Below are 6810 nucleotides of genomic sequence, written 5' to 3' on the forward strand. Positions count from 1 at the left end.
GGCGTCATCACACCTACTGACGTTAGCTTATGTCCCGTAAGGTCCTGTCACTCTCAAACACACATTTACTTGTCATGCTATCTGTTTGGCTTTCTTTTTTTGCCATTTATGTATTGTTATTATACCTACAAAAAACCCTAATGTTTTAATTAATTTAAATCGATATACAGGTATCCTTCACCTAAATAAGTTCGATGAATATCCATTATCATCGAAGAAAACCTCCTCTCACAGAAACAGCCGTTAGCCTAACTTTAGGCCTTTCAGTGCAAGAGAATGCTGTAAACTGTAGTTTATTGTTTAGTGTTACCTGTATTTGCATGAAAGTTTCTCCTTGATTAGCTAACATTTGAGCATAGTACAAGCTAGTAGCCTTTTGGCTCAGATGTTGTTCAATAGGTCTGTGAGGAAAGGGGAAATTTATTATAAAAATGTGAGTGTAATTGGTATAAATTAGCCTTAATTTAATTTAATAGTGTCAACTGGAGGAAACAGGCTAGTAGCCCAACATATGACAACATGGGGGACCGTTCTGGTTCTTTCTCGTGGGAAACAGCGAGCAGAGAGCCCATTTGCACTTTTATAATCTGTTAGAATTAGGACATCATTAAAAGAGGTGTGTGTGAAGGACTGTGAGCATCAGGTTCCCACACACACACACTCACCCATGGTCACTCAAATGCAAATTACACGCCAGGCGTACTCCTCAGTTTAAATCATTTTACACCTTTACGTTGAGCTCTCAGCTCCCTGTCTGCCTAAAGAGGAAAAAGTCAAAATAAATACATTTATTTTAGCTAATATAGCCTGTGTGCCTTGAGTACAGAACCCCCAGGATTTAGCTGTGTTTTTTTCATTTGGGCTCTCTAATTATAAAAACACTAACCTGCTATTTATCCGGAAAAAAAAACGTTTCCTTTAACGTCAGATCACTGATGTTTTTGTTGATTAACTGAAATATTTCCTGCATTTTAACAGAGTCAGAGCTAATGTGTTACTGAACAGCTTAAAAGAAACCAAATTAATTTATAATTAATCCTAGCACTATCTCTGGGTTCACTTTATTTTATATTTTTTATTGATGCCTATCAATTGAATATCGAAGTATTATCTCAAAAATATGTTGGCACGTGCCCAAAGTATTTTGAGTGGCTACACAACAATAAATAAGCAAAAACGTTAGCAGCCACGTGTAGAGCGTTAACAATGCTTTATGGCTGTTTTCCAGAGATATTGTGAACAATATTCTTCTTTTGTTGCCCATAAAATATTAACTCGAAGTTAAGTATGCGATTTAGATTGTTTAAATGTTAAGCGTTTTCCGGCTGGCGCGTGTCCGATTAGGTGTGAAGTGGTCTCGTGCTGCCTCACGTGTCTGACTCAATCTGTTTTAGAGAAATTTGGGATTGTATAGTTTGGTAACAAAAGTTCAGGTTGCCAGTTGGTTAAAAAGTCAAAGACCGTTTTTTAATATCTAAAATGGCAATCAATGCTCAGTTTGAGATAACTTTAGGCTACTTAAGTCAGTTTTATGTGACATGACGCTTCAGCTGATTTATATGTCAGAGGCACACAGTGGTGCCTCATTTCTTTGGCATCCAAGGAACCTCACAGCCTCTTTTTTTCCTGTTGGAATACGCATAAGTTAAGTTTGCCCCAATTATTTAGCTAGGAGAATGACGTAGCTTAGGCAATTTCCTACAAAACATCTTTTGTTATTGCACAAAAACACCGAGAACAAACAAGCAAAAAACTAAAACAAGTAAGTAAAATAGAACATGGTTTGAAAATATATATATAATTCAGTCCAAATGATTAATTTCTCCAGAATAACACCAAGAAGTAAAAACTAACTCTTCCAGGTACACTGCTCATTTTACTTCTGCTCTATAATCTTTAATAATCACTGCATTTCTCTGGCCAGGACTGACTTCAGGACTTGTAGATTATATTTATTGATGTAAAGCACGTCAGTCGTTCCTCACTGGTTACACAAGCTCTGTGCATCATGACGAGCTTTCATAATGACGCAAATGGTCACGTGTTCTTTAAACTAAATTGCAACATACATACAAAGTAATTTTCTTTAAAGGCCATGCACATTTGCCGTCTGACACCTTGCTGGGCATTGTTGAACACGTGTTACAGTGGGAGAATAACCCTCTGCTCACTCTCATCCTTGGAACGTGGATCGGTAGACCTGGTCTTCACTTTATGACGTGTTAAAACAGATACTTCATTCACTGAGTGCGCATGGAGGAGAGGCTGCTCTTAGGTTCCCACAGGCACACGTTATGAAATAACATCACAGTTCGTGATGGGTCCAAAATTTATTAATTTACAAAAATTAAACAGCTAAACATAAACTAGACAAGACGACCGTGCGTAAAAGACTCCACTTTACGCATGAATGTCAGAGGCGGACTTTACGCATAAAGCTCCAAACTGTTTCCCCCTTTAGATCTTCTACAGTTTGGCAGTATGTTATCCAGTGTATCAGATGACATACTTGAAGATAGTTCTGTGTTGATGGTTTGGTTTTTAAAAGGCAGATAAACTCTTGTAATGTAATAAACTCCATTTATTTAAGCTATGTCAGTAGGCCCCTCCAGCTGTTCTCGTGGGAACGTTCTGTCTTGAGCTCTGTTCTTACTTTATTACCTGTTAAAATCGATACATCATTAAAAAAGGGTGATATGAGACCATGTAGCTCTCTCTTTCCCACGCGCTGCAGCTCACCATCTTCACAAAGTGACGCCATTTGGCACATTCAGTCTCATCTTTTCACAGGTATTTGTAACCTTACGCACGACACAAAGAACATTTTCTGGGAAACTTTGCTTATGGTTTGTTTAAAGATAAAGTTTGAATTGCATATTATATTTAACCCAGAACTGTGTTTTTTAAACTTTGACACAAAGATACCAAAAAAGAAAAGAAGGGGTACATTTTACGCACGCTTCACGTTTCTGTTGTTCTTCATTATTTAGAGTTTGTCTGGGAGTCTCTAACAGAGCGTTTATTTAAATGTTTGTCCCCCTTTCAGATGACGTTCCTGGCTTTATTTAGCATGCAGAGCATGCCTGGGAACATGTCTCGTGACGCCGTTCACACTAATAAGGCGCGTAAAAGTCCCCCACAGTCGTTTGTCTGGGCTTCACGCTGTGTTGGCGGATGCGTGTTGCTTTTCTTCACATGTGTTAATAAGCGTCACACGAGCAGGTTACACCTTTAACAGGCGCGTGCCTCTCACACCCGACTGGGCGGCTGCACGTGCCCGCAGATTAGTAAAGGGCCCATTGGCGCGTCGTTCACCCTGCATTCAGATTAGAATACTTCACAAAATGTGCTAAAAGTGCGCCATTAAGAAAAAAGGTTAAGATAGAAATCCAATAAATAAAGTTTTTAAATCAACATCTCTTCTTTTGAGACCATAGCCCACTTTTTATTATGTCCAACACTGAACTTTTAAACAGGAGGCTTAAAAACCCAAACAACTCAGAAGTATAATGTTAAAATACATGATTTAAAAACAACACAAGCGGTTTCACAAAACTTTATTTTTGTTTTTAGTTCTTTTGTGATTTGGTGGTTTCAGCATGGATTGAACCTGCAATAAAACGAAGCTTTGGGTGGGTGGTGCCAAAGGTTACGCCCACCTATGGCTTAAAAAGCTCTGGCTGTGGCTAAGATGCTCACATTCAGCTTTGACTAACAGGACAGCCTGAGCTGCTGCGCACACCGGACAGACCTTGGATAACAATCATGAAATTGTATCAGGATTTAGAGGATGCTAAGGCCAAAAGAAAGGTACGTGTACTCTTTAATCCTTCATGTATTATTGTATATTTTTCTTAATTTATATTGTCTCTACTGAATTGTATTTTCCACATGTTAATGGATTGTAAGGGAACTGAAAGATTTTCAGTCTCTTTATACTAATAAAATACATGATCTTGTTTTGGTCTGGTAGAGTCTCAAACCTCAGGTGGAGAGACGTCGTAGAGAGCGAATGAACCACAGTTTGGAGAGCTTGAAGACTCTTCTGCTGCAGAGACAGGTAAAGACCACTGTGCTCAGGTGGCCCATGTGTTTGTCAGTAAATGTTTAGCCTTTATGTTTGGGCTGGAAACTGTGCATTTACTCGTTTTTTCTGTCGTAGGAGGCAACGCAAAGGAGAATAGAGAAAGCTGAGATCCTCGAGCACACCGTGCTCTTCCTACAGAGGTCCGCCAAAAGAGACGAGACGACAGCTGGAGACGGCGGCGGAGGGCAGACACATTCCTTCCAGGACGGCTTCTCCACTTGCCTGCAGAGAGCTGCTCACTTCCTGGGACCAGAGGGAAAAGGCCTGTGGCTCGGAGCAGCACTAGATGCGTCTTTCGCTGCTCGTTTTCCCCGTTCAGACTCTGATTCTGCAGCAGGTTTCCAAAGAAAAGCTGAAGATCATTCCTCCTCCAGCTCTCAGCTTCTAAAGAAGACGTCCAGGTCTATTCTGCGGTCACTGATAGACAGGTCCGGGTACAGAATCTGCACGCCAGCCTTCAGAGGGGCCAGTTCTGTGAAGAGCAGTGAACAATCTATTCGCTCTCCACAGACCCCCCAGCAGCCCCACAAAGTATCGAGTCGAGCGAGCAAACAGAGCCCGCCTCAGAGCCAGTCTGCCAGCCACACTCTGTGGAGGCCCTGGCCCTGATCAGCGCGCAGTGACTTTATAAAATGAACTTATAATGCCTCTAACATTATGAGTGATATTAACACAACAGCATCTGTTGTTCTTTTGAGCTTCTACAATGACAATGTCTACAATATCCTGAGTGCAATGTTTTGAAAACAGGCCTCCTGCTTGGCGTAAAGTGACATGTTTGTAGATATTGTACATTTATTGAGATCACACCACGTGCTGCTCTGACCTGTCCTGACCAATTCCTGTTGATTGTGCCTTTTATGATGTATTTTTGCACCTTAATTTATTATATTTGTCATTTGTAAATAAACAAATTGAAAATCCTTAACAGTGCGTAAATGTTCATTCATTGTAAGCATGGCACGTGCCATGGGAGCGCGTGCTACCACACAAGTGAGGATGAGGGGCACCATGCGGTGACGTTTCACAGTTTCACACGGTTGAACATCCTGAAGCCTTGTTAACAGAAACTATAACATACCTTAAAGTGGCGAAACATTTCATAAATTAAATACATACCAACATTCATACGTGTTTATAGATTAATTACAGCAGTAAATATCTTAGTAGTTCTGAACAATTCTAAAATGAAGAATTAAACAAGGCCTTAAGATTGGAAATAAAATGAGTTTTGAGCTGTTAAATTCACTAAAACTAATTAATTAAAAATCAAATCACGAAAATATGGCTTTGAAGCCGTGCGTAAAAGGTGCCTTCTCCGTGCGTAACGGCGTGTCTTCCGGCTTTAACATCGTCACAGACAGAAAAAAACCCATCTTCCCGCCTAAAAGAGATTTAAGTAGTAAATAATACTTGATTTATGGCAACAGTCACTGTTAACTGCACAAAGTATGTGGTATTTTGTCGTGCGTAAAACCCTGGACGCTGTTCTTTGATTTAACGGCTTTAGTTTAAAGGGTTTTCATACAGTTGTAGAGTTTATGCAGCCTTCAACTCATTTGCACCTCAGTCATCCTCAGCGAGTGTGCGTGGGAACTTAGGAAGTGTGGGCTCTCTGTGCCACCCTGTCTCTCTAATGATGTATCAGTTTTAACAGGTAGCAGAGCAGTAAAATGTGGCGCCATTTCCTTCTTTCCCACGAGAAAGAACTGAAACGTTCTTATATGTAAATAAATCTGGTGAATGCATCCGGAAAGCCTTTTGATATTCACTGGCACGTGTGTCCCAGGCACGCGCCTGTTCCGCCGATAAGACACGTCAATTGGTGCCACCACTCTATGAATAGTCAACTACAGACATTCTCACAGAGGGAGTCCTGACTCTTGTTCTCAGCTTGTGAAAAGAGATAGGAGAGACTATCTCCATTAAAGCGAATGTGTAACTAAAAAATGAGGCAAAAACATCCATGATGTATGGAAGCCCCAAGAGGACACATCCATGTATTTCAATTAACTGTTTTGCCGCTATTAAAAAGAGTTAATTTGGTTGTCTTCTCTATATGAAGTCATATTTATCTTGTTATGTTCATAAGAAAAAGCTGATAATACCATGATTATGTGTTAACCTCTCACAATCTCTGTAAAGCAACCACATTTTACATGTATCACAGGCAACAGAGTGAAATGAAATGTGTTTTTAGTATGACCTCCCAGGGCTTCTGATGAACGATTTGCTTTTCTATTTTTTGTCCAGTTTCTTTGGTCAATTCAAAGATTTTGTTCCTTTTAAGGTCCAAACTGCATTTTTTTTTCCACTAAATAGATTTAAAGTAGTTGACAATTATTTGGGTAAATTCTCTAGGGTTGTCAATCTTAATCACATTAATCCACCATTAGTGCATCATTTTTTAAATCTTGCAAAATTGCATGTTTTTATTGTCCCTTTGCTCACTCACAGCTGTTAAGCCACGCCAGCATCTTACCTTTTTAAATGCAATGAATCCCTGAACATCAAAACTCTTATGATCTCTTCATATGCCAGTCTTTTAAAGTCAACACTTCTCCAGCCAATCAGAATTGAGCTGCTGCTTTGAGTAAAACGTGACATGAAAAAAAGTTGCTTTCTACTATTTTATAATATATTTTATATTTGTCTGATACATTTAATATTCACACTTTCTGAAAAATGCCAAATATCCTGTAGAAGACTTCTCACATTTGGAC

The sequence above is a fragment of the Cheilinus undulatus genome, linkage group 8 (assembly GCF_018320785.1).
Source record: "Cheilinus undulatus linkage group 8, ASM1832078v1, whole genome shotgun sequence".
Taxonomy (NCBI): Eukaryota; Metazoa; Chordata; class Actinopteri; order Labriformes; family Labridae; genus Cheilinus; species Cheilinus undulatus.